Genomic DNA, 19261 nt, shown 5'->3' with positions numbered 1-19261 from the left:
AAACTGGGAGTTTGAGATTTGCAGATACTAACTAATATATACAATAGATAAACAACAAATTCATACTGTATAGTACAGGGAACTATATTCAGTATGTTATAGTAACTCATGGTGAAAAGGAATATGAAAACAAATATATATGTGTTCACGTATGACTGAAGCATTATGCTGTACACCAGAAATTGACACAACATTGTAAATTTACCATACTTCAATTAAAAAAATACATACATATAAAAAGAAAAAAGATAACTGTAGGTTCATGTACAGTTAAAACAAACAATAAAGAGGCATCCATGTAAACTTTTCTCTAATTTCTCCCAATGGTAGGTGTTTGCAAAACTGTATAGTTTAATATCACAACAAAAATATTGATACAATCCACAAACCTTTTTCAGATTTTCACAGTTTTACCTGTACTCATTTGTGTGGGTAAATGTGTTTTTTACATTTTAAAGTAGTTGAAAAAATCAAAATAATATTTTTTGACATATTAATATGAAATTCACATTTCAGTGTCTGTAAGTAAAGCTTTATTGGTGCATGGCCACATCCATTCATTTATGATTATCTGTGACTCTGTGAAAGCAGAATGGATAGTTGTGACAGAAACCATATGTGGTGATCTCTTTGCCTCCCACTGCTGCTCAGTGCACTATAAATTGCAGTGATGCAGTTACAACTTGACAACATTTTGTGTACCACATATCACTGTACCATGACATTATATTTACTGTTTTAATTACAAGGGTATTCCTGTCATGTCACAATAAGAAGAGAAAACTTGACTTTGAATATAATACTTTTAAGGCATAGTGGAGTTTAATGATTTAAATTAATAATTTGTTAAGAAATTAGATAGTAACGGATTTATTTATTGTGAAATGACTCATTAGCTGTGCTGAAAGAATGCAATATACATTGACATTAGCATACTATTCATCACAATATTCCCAACTCATAGGAAAGAGGAAAAATTAGAAAATTTAACATGAAATATCTCATCATGGCAAATTTTTTTTTCCCAAAAATAAAAACATGAGGCTGCAACCAAAGTAAGTTTTCAAGTGATCCATTAGTTAGCCACGCAAGGATTTATTTTCTTTCTTTTTTTTTTTTTAATTAAAATACAGTCAGTTAGAATGTGTTAATTTCTGGTATACAGCCTACTATTTCAGTCATACACATACATACATATATTCATTCTCATATTCTTTTTCATTATAGATTACTACAAGATATTGAATATAGTTCCCTGTGCTATACAGAAGAAATTTGTTCTTTTAATCTATTTTATGTGTAGTTGTTAGTATTTGCAAATCTCGAACTTCCAATTTATCCCTTCCCACTCTTTCCCCCTGATAACCATAGGTTTGTTAACTATATTTGTGAGTCTGTTTCTGTTTTGTAGATAAGTTCATTAGTGTCTTTTTTTTTTTTTTTTGATTCCACATGTTAGTGATATTATGTGGTATTTTTCTTTTTCTTTCTGGCTTACTTCACTTAGAATGTTGATCTCCAAATCCATCCATGTTGCTACAAATGGCATTATTTTACTATTTTTTTAAGGCTGAGTAATAGTCTGTTGTATAAATATACCACAACTTCTTTATCCAGTCATCTGTTGATGGATATTTAGGTTGTTCCCATGTCTAGGCTATTGTATATAGTGCTGCTATCAACATTTCGGTGCATATATATATGTGTTTTTGAATTTGAGTTCCATTCCATTTATCCATATGTCTGTTTTTGTGCCAATATCATGCTGTTTGTTTAGTGTAGCTTTGTAGTTTTGTCTGAAGTCTGAGAGGGTTATTCCTCCAGCTTCATTATTTTTCTTTAGTATTGCCAAGCAAGGATTTCTGACGGTGAATTAATTAAATCTTATTTGTAGCACTTAGAAAGAAGAAATATGTCCAGAGAAAGCGTTTGTTTAAGATTATTAGTTGTTTGGCAAAAGTGGTTGCTCGGAATTGAGGACGTTAGGAGGAACATCAGTAGTCAGTTAAAGAACAAGGCAACTGATTTCAAGTGGGTTTCCTTGGTTCTTGAAGAGTTGAAAAATGCTACTGATATTCCTTAATTGTTATGGTTTATTCAAAGAATTAATACTAAGTTTGAAAGGATAAAGCAGCAGCCCTCTGAAAAGTCTGCAAGGAGCAACTACCAGTGAGAATATTTTCAAATAAGTTATGAAAACACTAATTTAGTACAACCTGAGGATGGTATCTGCTAAAATGTGTTACAAATGATGATAATAAAAACATGAATGAAACAGGAAAGATTTGGTTGAACAAATTAACAAAGCTTTTGAAAATAAAAGTTGTTTTAAGCCTTTGGTTATTTGGTGGCACTTTGCAGGAAGTATTTGAATCTATTATTTATTTTTGAACCCGCAGTGTTAACAGTGAACTTCATTCACTCGTACGGGTTTAATCATTATGAGTTCTGGGAATTTTTGTCAGAAACAGAAGCAGAATATCCTAGCTTGCCCTTCCACACAATGGTTCAATGTTTCAGCAGTGCTAATATTTTACTGTGATGTTTTGAGTTCTGGGCTAAGACTGAAATGTTTTTGAAAGTGAAGAACTTTGAATTGTTACTATCAAACACCAAGTGGCTTTGGAAATTAGCTTTTGCTGCAGCTTAATGAAGTTTATTAATGAATTCAACCCAAAATTATAAGAAAAACAGTGCTTACATAAGTAACTTATAATGAAGCAGAGTCATTTTGGTTTTTGGTTTTTGAATCTCTAGTAATGTCAAGCTTCTTTACACACTTCCTATACTGTCCAAAGTTAAAATAAGAAATGAGACTTTCATTCCTATACAAATTTATAGCAGGCATCTGTTTCAGAAGCATTTTTTAGATTATAATGCAAATGCAAAAGAAATTCCATGTTTCAAAATCCATTTAACTGTGCAACTGGGGAGCTTCCACCTAATCCTCAATTAGAAGTAATTAATCTGCAATGTAATAATGTGCTGTAAGGAAAATACCAAGAAAATAACTAATGGAATTCCAAAAATGCCTTCCAAGTGATGAATATACTCAATTAAAATCATATGGTTATGGATTACTATCAGTATTTGGTAGTACCTATCTCTGTGAAAGACATTTTCAAAGATAAATATCTGTAAAATCTCATTACAGATCATTATAGATTAGCATTAAAAGATGTACATTTGCAATTTTTTAAATTTATTTTTTATATTAAGATATTATTCACATATAAAATTAATCATTTTAAAGTGTATACATAAGTAGTTTTTAGTATTTTCACAAGATTGTACAATTACTATGTAATTCTAGAACATTTACATCAGCACCAAAAGAAATGCCATACCCATTAGCAGTCGCTAATTTGCCCCTTCTTCCAACACTATTTACTTTCTATCTCTATGGATTTGCTTATTCTGAACATTTTATATAAATGAAATCATTTATGTGACCATTTGGTTTCTTTCACTTAGCATAATGTTTTCAAGGTTCATCCAGTTGTAGCATGTTTTAGTACTTCATTCTTCTGGCTGAATTACATTCCATTATATGGATATACCACATTTGTTTATCCACTTATTAGTTGATGGGAACTTTGGCTGTTTCTGCTCTTTTTGTTATTATGAATAATGCTCCTATGATTGTGGACAAAATTTTGTTTGAACATTGATTTTCAATTCTATTGGGTATATACATGCCTCACATGGAATTTTTAATCCCTATCTCCATCTTGCCATCCTTTCTGATACCTATTCTTCCTTCAGTCTTCTCCTTCTAAGTAAATGGCATCATCATTTAAGGCAGAAACCTAGGGCCATTTGTATTTTATCTCTCTCCCTCAACCTTCACCACCTTCCTTCAGTCCATCAGTAAGATTTGCAAAGCTTGTCTCCAAAATATATCTTTACTTTTTAAAAATTTGAAGTATAGTTGATTTACAACGTTGTGTTAGTTTGTCGCATATATTGAGTTATACAGTGATTGAGTTATAGGAGTAAGTCAGACAGAGAAAGACAAATATCATATGATATCAGTTATCTATGTGTAATCTAAAAAAGACACAAATGAACTTATTTCCAAAATACATCTAGAATGTGTTTACATTTCTCCATCTCAGCTGCCATTATCTTAGTCCATCCACCATCACATCTTGCATAAACTACTACAGTGGCATCATATTGGTATTTTTCTTCTTTCCTCTTCTCCTTCCAATCCATTTCCATATACCAATGAGGAGAGCAGATGATCTCTTAAAAATGTAAATAGGGTTATGTTAGTCTTCAGCTTAAAACATTTGACTAGTTTCCCAATATATTTATTTATAAATAAAAAACTTTGTGTCATGGACTACAAAGACTTACATGCTCTACTCTGCGGTACTTACCTTTATAATCTCAATGTTCTTCTCTTTGTTCCTGTGTTCCTATGGTCTCCTCTCTGGTCTTTAGATACCATTCTCTTTTATGTTTTAGCACTTTTGCTCAGGTCATCTACTTGGGATGCTTTTTCATATAATTTTTATATGATTATCTCTTTTTCAGCTTAAAATCTCAGAAAGTCCTTCCCTGGTTATCCTATCTAAAAATCATTCTCCATCTAAGTATTATTATTTCCTGTTTTAGAGCATTATTTATTTATTTTTCTTTTGTAGCATCTTTCTTACCTTATAATTACATTCGTTTAATTTAACAATGTGTCTGTTTATTGACTTTCTCTTACCTAGACTCTAACCTTCATGAGTGGAGAGATTATGACTTTTATTAACTGTAATAAACCAACACTTAAACTATGACCATTTACCACCATAAACTAGTGTCTGGAACTATTTGTTAAGTGAATGGTTGAATGAACCTATTTAAAGAACCTTAGAGATTCTGGAGAAATCTATGAAATCTGGGGGCAAATGGCCATATGTATTGGTAGCATTAGATAACATTTGTGCTGGGTCATGCTGAATACATTTGACAGTCTGTGACTTTCGTTTGCATTAAATTCCTGTAGGGAAATGTAACTGGGGATTGAGTGGTCCTAGAGATTGTGCCATTTTGACATACCTCTGCTAAGTCATTACTAGAGAATTGGGTTACACACTGGCCTATTGACGTGTGTGGTTGCAGTTTGGCAAGGCCAAGTCCATGGCTGGCCATCTGTGTCTTAGGTCCTTCTTTAGCTCTGGAATGGTGAGACAAAAACACTCCTGTCTTTCTAAAGCTGATGAAGAACAGACTTCTTCCCTGGAATGGGGCCGAATGGTAATGCGCCTCCAAGGACTGCACTGAGTAAACCTTCAGAGCAAGGTACAGTCAAAGCTGATTAAAATCACACTATTTCATAACACTGCTTACAGGCAAAGACATACACGAGGAAGCTGTGAAGAAAAAGAGCTGGCTGTCCAACAAGCAGCAGTCTGGATCTGTTCTCTCACCCCTGGAGCTGTTTGTTTAGCACTGCATGGAAACAGATTTCCTGGTTTGTCTATTACATTTCCAGCTTCCCCTCTGTGTCTGACTTATTGATAAGATGCCTGTGGATGTCTAGGAGTTTTCCACCTTGAGACTGAAAGTTGAGATAACACTCCTGTTTCTCTGTTGCTTCCTTGAAAGAAAATATTTAATGATATCTTTGGAAAATTGAGAAAAGGAATCAGACTTCTTAGAAGTCTTCAGTTTGTTATTAACATCTGAAGAGTTGCCACTCTTTCCCTTGAGAGACTGGACTAAATTTCCAGGAAGCTGTCTACTGGTGTTCTTGTATTCAGTTTTTTCTGAGGGGTGATGAAAAGAGTGTTGTTCCTGGAATTTAAAGAAGGGTTCAAATTATGACTCTGTCACTTAACAATTTGAGGACTTTAGGAAAGTCACTTAACATCTCTGAGCCTCAATTAGGTAAAATGAAAATAACAGCTGCTCTACCTAGCTTGTAGGGTTGTTTTAAGAATCAAATAAAATAATGGTTGTGAAGGTGCTTTGTATCCTGTAAAGCTCTTTGCAAATGTAAAGTACTGTTGTCCTTGCCAAGGCTTTTTTTCTCCTTTCGTTAAAGAAAATGTTGACATTCTCCAATCGTTAGCTAATCATTCCTCTAGGGCCATACTTTTTTTGCAGACAGAACAGGTGTCAGGCTCTATGATTAGATTTGAAGGAAAGTGGAGAAGAAACCCTAGGGTCTTTTAAGTGACCTTCCAGCCTTCAAAGAAAGGAAGGCTGGCTCATATAAAAACCTTTTCCTTGTCATGTCTCTTCCACCAAGGCCCCTAAGGAAGTACAAATTCTGAGAGAAACCATATACTTGGAAGAATGTCATTAGTATGTACAAATCAAAGGGGGATTATAAATGCATTAATTTAATAGACTTAACCCATTGCTTCATTATAAATGAAAACATATATCAACCTGATTAAAAATCAGTTTAGTTCATTGTATTGCATAATATTTTAAATGTTTTTTTTTTCCAAGCAACAGTATTTTGATTAAAAGCAGTCTTATTTTCATCTCTAAATTTCATCAGGACAGTTTTGATGGTTTAATTATAGCTTGTCCATTTATCATAATTGTCATAGAAGATCTTGTCAAAATTATTTCATGTAGTTTGGAAGAACGAGAATATTTGTGTCCATGAGTAATACAAGTAGGAGATTAAGGATTCTTTTCCTTATATTTGAATTTGCTAATTTTCCCCAAACTATTACACCATTTATATTTGCCTCAAAACTTAGAGAAAGCACCGGATCCTAACCATTAGACCACTAGGGGGCGTCAAAACTTAGAAATTAAATTTATGTATTCTATTTTTATAATAATTAATTTAACAATAAATGATATAATAACTTATATTAAGAAAAGAGGACTAGATTACAATTCTGGCAGCAGGGATATAGGCTAGATAATTACTTTAACTTAATGACTGCCCAGGACAGTTAAATGAACGCTTTCAGTACCTAGTGAAAGTTAGTTTTCCTGAGTAGTAAGTTTAGCTTTAGCAGGAAACATGACTTGTTTCCTTCTATGCCTGCTCCCCACCCCAGATTTAAGATTTTACCTACTCTTAAAATGCAAACAGAACAGACCCCTCACAAGCCCCCAGCCCCAACACTCATATATACACTGAGAGAGCCAAGTTCTTGAAAAAACTCTGTGGTAGGAAAATTTATACTTAAGGAATGTAAAACATTATCAGATAAATTGGATTAGAAATGTTGAAGTTTTTAGTACGTGAAATAAAGAGAACAGTCAGTAACATTTCAACCATTTGATATTAAAAATAATGGATACTTTTACAATTAATTTCCATCAATCACTGCTTGCTTCTTAGAAAATTTTCAGGATCTCTATCTGCTAGTTTCAGTGAAATTTAAAGAAGTGTTCAGTTTGCCTAATAGGAGATAAAACATATATTTCTTTTGTGTCTGATGCCCTGTCTGGATGCCTTTTGAATTTTATGATCCCGAACTTTTGACTCCAGCTTTCCAGACTGTGGTCCCAGAAATACAGCATAATGTAGGGACCTCACATTTATCACACTTTGGGTAGCCTTTTTTTTTTTTTTTTTTTTTAATATATTTGACCTAAGTAAGTAGATATTTCCTAAATTATGTCCTCAACCCAAGAGTCTATATCTTGGCTTTAATCATTGCAATTTGCATAAAACATGTCATCAACTCTAATGTGTAGCTCAACTTCCTCCCTTCTTACAGAAGTAGAGTGTAATTCCAAGGTTACTTTTCCACAGCTTCCTTTGTCTCTGGGGATGGGCCAGTGCAAAAATTTCTGTTCTGCCATCTACTCTGTCTTTTCTATTTCCAATCAAGACTAGTTTTTTTTTTTTCCTCTCCAATTATCGCTGATAAGAATGGCATAATTTAGGTACTCAGGAACTCAAATTCTCATGGTTGCTTAAAAAAGTATACAGGAGACTAGAATTTCTTTTAGGAGAAAATTGCTGCTGGAAAAACATTCTTGTGCTTGGGCGGAGATATTTTTGTTTAGTATTTTAAAATATTTTCCTGTCTCCGTGAGGTAGGTTTATGAGATTGTCCCCTGAGAGAAGTTTTGGATGGCAATGGGAAAGAAAGGTTGAGTCCTTGGCCAAGTGGATGGGGTTTATTTAAAGGAGCTGGGGTGATGCTGAAGGGCACTAGGAAAGCTGAAGATAAAATTTGCCCATCTCACTACTTTGCCTAAAATAGAAATAAAGTCTCCATTCTCCAAGAACTTGAAATCTAGTTTCTACAGCAAGACTTTCTTGCTGTGGAATTGTGAATTACTGCAATAATATATATTATCAAAATTATTTGTAGTCTTTTGAGAATTTTTTTAATGAAAACATTAGATCATTATATTTTTAGAGGTGGACTGACTTAAATATATGTTCAGAAAATACTGGAAAAAATGAACTTTGATTCTGAGGTAGTGACTAAGGAAATACAAAAGACCATTTTCATTTAGGGAAAAGTAGAGCATTTTCAGCCATTAAGTCTTTTAGAAAAGGAATATTCAAATAATTGGTTAACTTTATCCTCTATTTTTACCTATTTTAAATGTTAACGTGGTGTCTGGCACGTAGTAAGTACACAACACTTATCTGTTGTTTTTTAACACAGTTATAGGTACAAGATTATTGCTTTCAATCTGGAATTTAGAGAAGTTAAGACCTATGTTTGCTTTCCTCTCTTTCTCTTTTTCGTTAGGTTTTGTAGCTCTGTTCTTTATTCAGGGCTGACCCTTTTTATTTAGCTGTTTCTTAGCCTCGTCTTATTCTCATTTTTTTTTTCATTAGCATTGTATAGCTTTGTTAGGGCTACCATAACAAAATATCACAGACTGAGTGGTTTAAACAACAGAAATTTATTTTCTTGCAGCCCTAGGGGCTAGAAATCGCAATCAAGGCATCTGCATATTTGGTTTCTTGTGAAGCTTACATCCTTGCCTTGCAGGTGGCTGCCTTCTGGCTGTGTCCTCACATGGTTCTCCTTCAGTCTCTATGCTTGTTGTCTGTCTCCTAATCTTTCCTTCTAATAAGGACAGCATTCATATTGCATTAGTGCTCACTCCTATGACCTCATTTTACCTTAACAACTTCTTTAAAGGCCCTATTCTTCAAATATGGTCTGAGGTATTGGGGGTTAGGGTTTAACATATGAATTTTGGAAGGACACAATTCAGCTTACAAAAACCTCCTTGAACAAATGCCTTTTACTGCACCAGGAATTCAGATAGACCCCAAAATAGGCCTCTGTAAAAGACTAAAGTGAGGACTAAGTAGATTTGAAAATGTTCTGTTAAGGTGATCATATCTTCCTGCCAACTACATACCAAGAACCTAAAAGAAATTGAGCACCAAGTCTAAATAAAATTATATATCCTCATTCCTCATTCTCTCTTTCTCTCTTATTCTATGTAAGAGCCATGGGCAGGCATTTATACCTTAGAACATTAGGAAGGGCAAAAAATAGTGTCTAGTGAATATCTATGATTACACAAAGAAAGGTATTTTATAGTCTTCTTGAATTTTGGTATATGGTCTTAGATTTCAGTGGGCTCAATTTAAATGAAAGAAGCACTTCTTGAAAGATGTAACTCTTAGATACAAGGACTCATTAGAGCAACAAATACGAGCTAGTATTAATAGAGATGTTAATGATAATCACAGAGGTCCTGCAAGATTTTGATGCTTTTTCAACCCTCAAAGTCATGTTAAAATTGTTCATTATGCATCAGTGGCAAGAGTATTTAATTTTGAGTTGAATTAAGTTCCACACTCATCATGATTCTCTGGTTTCTTCTTTGTGTAGACTCTCTGAAACATGGAGTCCTGATGTTTGACGTTTTGCTAGAAGTTCTCTTTCCTCTGTTTGAGTTTTATGGTGAAAAATAAATTGTTAATTTGGAGCTCTTCCCCGTACACCCTGCCCTGCTCTGTTACTGGTCGTATCCTCAGGCTTTTTCCTGTTGGAGTTCCCAGCTGGACTTCGTCGACTTTCCTATCCTTAACTCATTGAGTGGTCTGCTCAGCTACCTTGAAAATTTGCTAGCCTGCATTCTTCTCGGAGTCTCATTGCCTGGGAGATTGATTTCCTCCTTTTATGCTTTCCCTCAAAGTTTTCCTGGAGTAGAACATTTTATTCATACAACTCTCTCACAGAATCCTGATAAGATATCTTACCTTTGGAAAATTGTCTTCAGTTCTAGTAAAAAGGACATTTTCTTGAAGCTTGACTTACTAGTTCTCTCTTCAGCTTCTGAAAATACCAAGTTTCTATAGTTCTTTCATGAGACCACCCTAAAGAGCTTCTTTTGTCAAAGATTCAGTCACTTATATGTGTCCCAAATGATTGCACAGCCATGTCTGTGAATGTCATTGTTGTCCTCTAGAATTTTAATAGATAAGCCATGGGGAACTCTACTAGACACCTGGAAACTTTAGGATCCTTTGAAAATTGATCATTCATTTGTGGGATCTATGGACACGCTCTATTAACTATCCATTTCCTTCCTCTTTCCCTCTCCCATGCAATGACCGTACGAGAAAATCGAATTTTCTGCAAAGAGATTTAAAAATGAATTGTACTTCCTTCAGCAAAGTTCAGTTTGTTTTTTATATATATAATATATATATATTATTTTGTAACTGATTTTTAAATTAGGGAATGTAATAGAATAAATGATTCATCAGGAAAAATAGAGTCTGAGACATCAGAATAGTAGATAAGTGTGTTGGTAAAAATGAATTTCTATTACACCTTATTTTGGGTCTTGTTTTCTAAGGGAAGACTCTATTGGCTGTGTGTTGGGCTAAGCCATTTGTATTGTAAATTCTCAGATGTTGAATTTTTACTCTCATTTTCCAAGATTTGACTGAGTCTTGAGTCAAAACTGAGTGTGGACTGTAGAAAAAAACCAAGGGATGAAGTTTGAACTAATCAGTTTTGTGATGTATCAGAAGCTTTGTAGAAGGTCTATTTGCCTGTCTTCTGTTATTAGCAGAATCAAACATTGACTTCTTTTGGTCCGTCTATTATTATTTTTCATTATTGGGCATTCTTCATCCAATGACATAATTAGATAATGTAACTTTTGCATTTTTTTGAATAGAAGACATCAGTTTAACCTAATTTAAGTCAGAAAAAATGGCTTAAATAATTCTTATATTTAAGTTATGAGAAATTGAAAGGCATGGAAAACTTACCTTCTTCTATCTAGATAAAATTTTTTGTATTGATTTATGTTATTTCCTTTAAGAAATGTAATAGCTCAGGCTGGTTGATTCTGCATGCTTTTCATTGCCCATATATAGATTTTTTTCTGTTATAGCTAATTTGATAAACTCTCTAGGTAACATTTCTGTGCTAGTCTCAAATATTGTGTATGTAGAAATGGAACTTAGCTGTTTAATATGTTGATATAAGTAAAAGATTAGCTTCTTTTAAAATAAAAATGCTCACGTTATAATGTTAAAAATGAATCAATTTGTGTGATGCATTTGTATCCTATATAAGTGTAGTTTAACAACAATAATTTCTTGAAGCTGTTTTTCAGACCACTTAAAAAAAAAGTTTAACAAGTAAAACACAATGCAGGCTACAGGCTCATAATATGTAGCTCCTCTAATGATCCCCCAACTTTTAAAATTTGTTGGACATAAAAGCAGTGCTAATCTGATTAGTAACTGTGATTGAGTAAATCTACTGTAAAAATGGACCGTGTTCTGGTTTTTAACATGATACCATGAACGTCATTTGAGAACTGCCTCTGTGGAACATAAAAGTCTCTTTGATGGAATATTTATTCCATGATTAAAAACTATATCTAGTTTTTATTTATGTGTGTATATATGATTTGTGTTGTTTATTTTCATAAATAGTTATAAAATTTAGTTCTTAGAAAACAGGCAGGAAAGAAAAACAGTACGACACAAACGTCAGTCAAGTCTGGATGTGAACATAGTTACCAAAAATTAAGACCCAAGATTATCCAGTGCTCTTTTTAACTTCCACTCCACCCTTCCCCTGACATATGTAGAGAAAAGAGAACTAACATCTGAGAGACTATTGTGTGTAGGCATTTTACCTGTGGTACCTCATTTAATTAGAAAAGTAAGAAGGACAGTTTGGAAAGCTTATAAGGTTGAAAAAAACCTGTTAGCTATATTGTGAGATCTTAGAAATATTCCTCAGGCCTTCTATCTAGGCTGTAGTATATTTTAGCAGTCACAGATACTTCTCTAAAAGCAAAGAAGTTCACTCCTTGGCCTCCACGTACACTGCAATTAGACATTTTGCAAAATGCCAAAAATCTCTGGCAGTTTAAGCAAAGTCCAGAAAAATGTCAGCACTGCTTATTAATGTATTTATTGGAAAAAGGGAGGTCATTTTCAAGTTGTTAATATGTATAAAAATACACCAAGAAAGGAAAGATTAAGCAAGTAAAATTAAATTTGCTTATTTCATAGTTAATCGAACTTAAACTGAAACTTCCAATTTTATCATAGTAGATATCTGTTAAAAATGTTAAATTCTGTGATCCATTTTAATATTTTTTAATAAATCCAGTGAACACTTTATTTATAAATAAAATCACTTGATGCTTTTATAAGGCTTTTTGTGCAAGAATATTGTTATTAACAATGTCATAAAACATGAGTGCAGACATCATGGAAGACACTTGATAATCTGTGAGATGGGAGCAATTAGCTGAAGAAAGTTAAGGTTTTGTTTCAGCTTGGCTGCCTGATATTTTCCTGACTTGCATGGCAATTTTTGAAAGAATTGACCAAGTTTGGTATCATTTTAAGGATTTTAAACAGCATACTGTTTGCTTTATGGTGGAGTCTTCCATCTTCAAAGAAGATGAAGGTTAATGAAAAGATTTTAGTGAATAAAAAAGTAACTTCCAAATAAACTTGGATTTTAACGTATGATTTAACTATGAAACCAGCAATTCATATATCCCTTAGTTTACAGTTATACTAACACGTGATTGGTCCCCTTTCTGTAGCTTACGCGTGTATAAAGAAGACAGTAGTGGGGATACTATATGGAGACTGGGACAAGAGCTTCTAAGGTTTGGATGGGGGCTTCAGGTTGACTACCTAAACATTCAATTTAATGTGTAGGAAGGACTGGTGGGGGGAATGGGAATAGTGGTTAGGAGAATAGAGTATATAGCAACCGTGATGGTTACATTATCCTTAATTATATTATCCAGTGGGTCACTAAAGAGTCCTGAGAATAAAGTCCAAACTCCCATTCTAAGATCAATACATGTATTAATTTTTCCATCCCTCCCTGTTATTTCCCCAACAATTCTCAGTTATCACCTTTCAGAAGAATTAAACTGCTTTCATTACCAATGAAATTCAATCTGTTTTCACCCAAGAAACAGAAATTTTCCTATTGAAAACCACAGTAACTTTTACCAACAAAATAAATGGAACATATGTATTTCTTTGGCATTTATTGTCACAAATTCTTCTGTTGTGGTTTATCTTTTATATGAAAAGAATAAAATTTATTGTCCAAGTATGAACTAAATCCTAGCTCCTCTACTTACTAAATGCATGACATTTTGCAAATTACTTAATTTTTCTCTGCCTCAGTATCTTATTTGGGATAAGGAAATGATAGAGCTTCTGTATTGATTAAACAGGAAAATACAAGTAAGCACTAATTAATTGCTAGCTAAAACTATTATTGTTGTTGTTGTTTGTTATTACATACTTAATTTCCATGCACTTCTGGCAGTCCTTAGGACCTGGCTCTGGGTTAGAAGGTAGAAATTTTGGACCAAGGATTTGGCTATTTTTAAGCTCCTTGATATTGGACTATTTTTCCAAAAAGAGTCTACTAATTTTCGCAATGTACCTGTGGAAGTTCCCATTTCACCTGTACCAACACACCATTTTTATAATTCTGAGTCTTTGCTAAGTAATGTTCAAACAGGATACCATATTCTGGCTTCAATTTTCATTTCTGTGATGATTAAACAGGTTGATTTTAAAATGAGTTTATTTATTTGAAAAAGGCCTTTGTCTTGTTTTTCTTTGCAGTCTTATTGTTTTGCTCATCAATTTTCATCAGGCCTTTATTGAAGGATATTAGCTGTTTGTCATATTTGTTGTAAATATTTCTTCCTTTTAATTTTATATTTTATATGTATGGAAATTTTGTGCTTATATAGTGAAATCTGTTGATCTTTTTTCCTTTGAGATTTCTTGCACTGAAAAGCTGCCATTCTTAAGATTTGTGAAACCTGCTGGTTCAGACCTAGTCCTGATTAGTGTAGTATAAAGAGTTGTTTGCTCATCAGTTTTAAGGACTTGTAGTCATTTATTTGTGTGAGCTTACAGAGTCACTTACTCTTACTGTAATTAAAACTTATCAATCATCATAGCAAAGGTTTCCTACTAAATATAAATTTGTTTTTATATAAATCAGTTAGATATCCAGTGTCTGTTGATATAGCACATTATAGTTTACAAAGCACTTCTAACAAGTATTCTGTAATTTGATTTCACTCCTCCGAACAACATTATGGGATAGAATAAGATGGGTATCATTATATTATATCTACAAATCTTAGAAAGGATTGACTTTTCTAAGGTTGTGCAAGTAGTGAACGGCAGAGTTTAGACTTGAATAATATACTGAGAAACTTTTTAAGGATTTAACTTCTTTGGATTTTAAAATTCCAAATTCTTGCTGTTCCAGATACATGCTAGAGAAGAGGAAAGGAAACATTTGTTGAACTAATATTTATATTTAAAATATTTACATTTGAGTCTCTACCTTGATTAAATATCCTTTAATTTCTTTTTATTTTCCCTCTAGCAGAAACTATGTAATTTCCTATTAATAAAGACTTCTTTTCATTAATCTCATCTCCATCTCATAAGCCCTCCCCCTTTTTTAAAAAAAATCATTTTTCAGTAAAACTCTGCATTTTTACCCTTCTAGCAATTTGTGCTGATTTTGGCCAAATTAGTCATACTTCTTTTCAAAGATGAAAACTGTATTGGCTCTCATAAATATTTAGATCCAGGATGCTTTATATAATCATTATCTCCTTTAATTCTCAAAGTAGTGTATAAGGTTGATATTATTATTATGTTTTCCATTTTACTGGTAATGAACAAACTTAGACAGATTACCTAACTTGCCCAAGGCCTCACACCTAGTAAATATCCATGCTTGAAACCCAGGTATTTCCCTCCTGCATCCTACTGCCTCCCTGGCAGGGATGACTGAAATTCTTTTCACCTGTTATGATCCTAGAAGTAGTTTTTCTTATGTGTCTGAGCAGCTGTAAATGCACTTCTTGGTTCCTATCCCATAAACCTAATTCCATCTCAGGGTCATTCTGCACAGCTTGACTTACACATAAAAATTAACTTTTAAGAGGTTTACTTTAGCTTGATAGCCATCTATTCACTGATCTAGAAAGCAGGTATCCTGAGTGCAATTTCCTTTCTATAAATGAATACCTTGCCCCACTCTTCTGTGAGCTCATTCTTATAGAGTATCACATTTGCATTATTGTTCCAGACTAGATGAGGGCATACTGACCTACAGTACTGAAATCCTTTTGGTCTTCAAGTTTCCACAAACAACTGGGCCTGGGTGTGCAAGGGACCTGGACGTTGAATTTTGTTGTTGTTGGAAAAAAGTAAAAGAAAAGAGGAAATGGAAAGTACTTTGCAAAAATGGTCACACACAGCTCTTGGAGTGGAAGAAAAGATTTATAGAAAAAGATGAAAGGATCTGAATTCCCACAACACAGACAGAAGATGATTAAGGAGGGAAGTCCTTACTTACAGGATTGATACTAGAAAAGAATTCTGCTGAGAAGAGAATGAGCTGAAAGGAAGGTTAGTTGTAGCCAAGTATTTAATGTAAAACATATTTGTATGTGTGTGTATATATATACATATATATATATATATAAACTAGGAGTGCTGTGTAATTACTGGATTATTCATATTAATATTACTAGCTAACCCCTGTTCAATGTTACTATGTGTTAGACAGTTAACTCATTTAATCCTCAAAACAAGCCCATGAGTAAGGTACACTTTTATCTCTGTTTTATAAATGAGACTTAGAGAGGCTACTAACTTGCTCAAGGTCACAGAACAAGTAAGTTGTGGAACTGCTAAACAAACCCTTAATGGCACTTACCATGCTCCAAAATTATTTATGTTCTTTCTGTCCGTCTCCTCCACCAGAATGTAAGCTCCGTGACGGGATGCCTATGTCTGTCTTTTCACTGCTTCTCAAAGTGCAATCTAAATATAAGAAAAATCACATAATACTTAAGACATACAAAAGATTTAAAGAATAATGCAATAGGTATCCATAGACTCACCAACAGATTAAAGATACAGCATATTACCAAGTAGTAGTGGAAACTCTCCGTGTAGCTCCCCACAATGTACTCACTTTCTCAAAGTAACCATGTGTTTCTTTCTTTTTAAAAATTATATATTTATGTGTTTCCAAGCAATATATAATATAATTCTGCATTTAAAAACTTTGCACTTTTATAAAAATGTTCTTATGTATATATTCTTCTGCAACTTACTGTTGTGTTTGCGAGATTCAACTATGTTGATATATGAAGATTTAGTTCATTCATTTTCACTGACACATTGTATTCTATTATAATAACCATACCAATATTTATCCTTTCACTGCTGATGGACATTTAGGTTGCTTCCATTTATTTCAATGTAGTCCAAATTCCTATTAGCTTTTGAATAACCAACTCACACTGTTAATTTTTAAATGTGCCATTGCTTGTCTATGATTTGCCAATCTTGTTTCAGTTCATTTTCTGAAAAATTTTAATGAAAGATCTTATATTTTGTCCCAATTATATTTCATATTAAATTTTTGAGGTAGATTTTTCACTTAAAAATCTATCTTTTTAGCTTCACGTAATTTTTCAGCTTGTCAAAATTTTTTTGTATTGTAATGTGATCACCTGGTATTTTAACTCTTCTTCCATCTTAATGTTATTCACAAATTTGATAAGAAATCCTTCTGTATATTCATTTAAGCCATTGATAAGAATTATGTTGAGTAGGATAGGAACTGTTATGCAGTGATGCATAGTCTGTAATTTGCCATGCAATAGTTTGGATTTACCATAGATCAAAGCAAATTTATTGTTTAGAACTAGATTTGAGGAGGTAAAACATTTGCTACTTTAAACTACCACAGATTCAAGACAGATCCTGAGACTGAAAATTGTGCTCTGGTTTCTCTTCTCTCTCTTCTCTCTTCTCTCCCAAGTATGATCATTGAGTTAGATTAGTTCACCAGATGAATGAGTAAATAGGGAAATGGAGTAAAGACAAAATCATGCTGGTATTTTTCATCTTAGAGTTAATCCTAATATGATCACATGAAAATTTTTTTTTAATGATTTCTGTGGTTTGAATTTAAGGCTCTTACATCTGTCAACCACGAGGAGGAGCTATGGTCTAATAAGGAAGAGGCTTGCCTTTTCTGGTTGGGAGTGGCAGCTCAAAATATGATTTTTTCAAAAGAGGCCATAGCTTGGAAAATTATCTTTAACAAAAATGACACTTATATAAGAAAATTTAAATGTGCAATCTAGTCTTTATTTTCAAAAGGAAAAGAAACAAGACAATTATATATAATTCAAATAAAACCCCTTCCACTAAGGAAAAAAAAGTGAGTTTTCCTTTCTCTTCTAATTAGTTAGATATATAGAACAGACCAATTGGCTCATTCTTTAATTATTACCCCAAAATCATAGGCTTTAGAATGGACAGAGATCTCAGCATCATCTGGTTTGCTTCTTTGCCTTCATGCCTTCAGGTATTAAAGTTTTAAGAAATATCGTATAGGCTCAATAATCATTTATTGAATGAATGAATGACCATTCATTGATGTAGGCCACATAGTTTAATTAAGTTAACCATGGGAAAACAATAGTCAGCCAATGGGGTAAGGATTTGGGAAGAGGGGAGATATCACACCAAATCCCAGGTTTCTAGTTCCTTGGATTATACTTCATATACAAAATTATGCTGTCCTTTCTGCCTTCTCTGCTTAAGTATAGTCTAAATGTTAAGTTAACAAACTATTTTTAGCCACGTTCAAAGATACAGTAGTCTGCTTTGAGGTATAGTGAGCTTCCAGCCACTGTACATACATAAACGGAGGCTGGCACAATCCACTTGTTTTGGGAGATTGTAGAGGAGATTCCTGCATTAGATGTAACTTTAGAATAGCTGATCTTGAAGATTCTTTTCACCGCCGATATTTTAGTTTATTTTGTTTCATTCTATTGTGTTGTCTAATTTAAGGAAAACAGTTTATTATGGATAATTTTAAACATATAGATAAGTAGAAAGAATTTTATAGTCAATACCCATATACCCACCACACTGATTCTGCCATTAACATTTTACTATAATTGTCCTATCATATATCTAGCCATCTCTATCTTAATTTTTGGGGGCATATTTTAAAGTAAATTGTAGATATTAGCATGCTTCTCCTTAACCTCTTCAGCATGTACAATTTATATGTAGAGTTCTATATTTGTTTAGTTTTTTTAGGTAAAATGTTCACCCCAAAATGCAGAAGTCTTAAGTGAACATTTGCTGAATTTTGACAAGTTGATTACACCTGTGTAACCTAAACTAAACTCCCCTGAGATATAGAGCATTCCCATCACTCTAGATGTTTCCCTCACGTCCCTTCCCAGTCAATCCCTGTCCCCCACCCAGAGGTAACCACTGTTCCTTTTTTTTTTTTTTTAACGTAAGATTAGTTTTCCTTTTGTAGAACTTCATGTAAATGGAAGTACACTATATACTCTTTGTGACTGGCTTCTTTTACTCAGCATACTGTTTTTGAGATTCATCAGTCTTGTTGCCTGTATCAGTAGCTTGTTCCTCTTATTTATGAACAGTATTCCATTGTATAAATACACCACAGGGTTGTTTTTTTTTTTTTAAATCCATTCTCCTATTGATGGATATTTATTTTTTTCCAGCCCTTAGATTTACAAATAAAGTTGCTACAGACTTTTTTGTACCAGTGTTTTTTATGGATATAACGTTTTTCTATCTCTTGGGTGAATACCTAGGTGTGGAATTGCTAGGTTAAGGTACATGTGCATTCAGTTTTATAAATATTTCATTTTTAGAAACAAATGTCTACAGAATACCTATGATATGTACTGTGCTAGGTATTGGGGATACAGTTGTGAAGATTAATCAGTCTCTTAA

General features: G+C 33.2%; 1 protein-coding gene across 1 annotated transcript in view; it reads left to right on the top strand.

Annotated features, from left to right (window-relative positions):
- XKR9 (XK related 9) overlaps positions 1–19261 on the top strand; it is a 173683-nt gene that overhangs the window by 88017 nt on the left and 66405 nt on the right. The window lies entirely within an intron of this gene.

Source organism: Camelus ferus, chromosome 29, assembly GCF_009834535.1.
Source record: "Camelus ferus isolate YT-003-E chromosome 29, BCGSAC_Cfer_1.0, whole genome shotgun sequence".
NCBI lineage: Eukaryota > Metazoa > Chordata > Mammalia > Artiodactyla > Camelidae > Camelus > Camelus ferus.
Note: the sequence above shows the minus strand (reverse complement) of the source record. Positions and strands in the feature narration are given on the sequence as shown.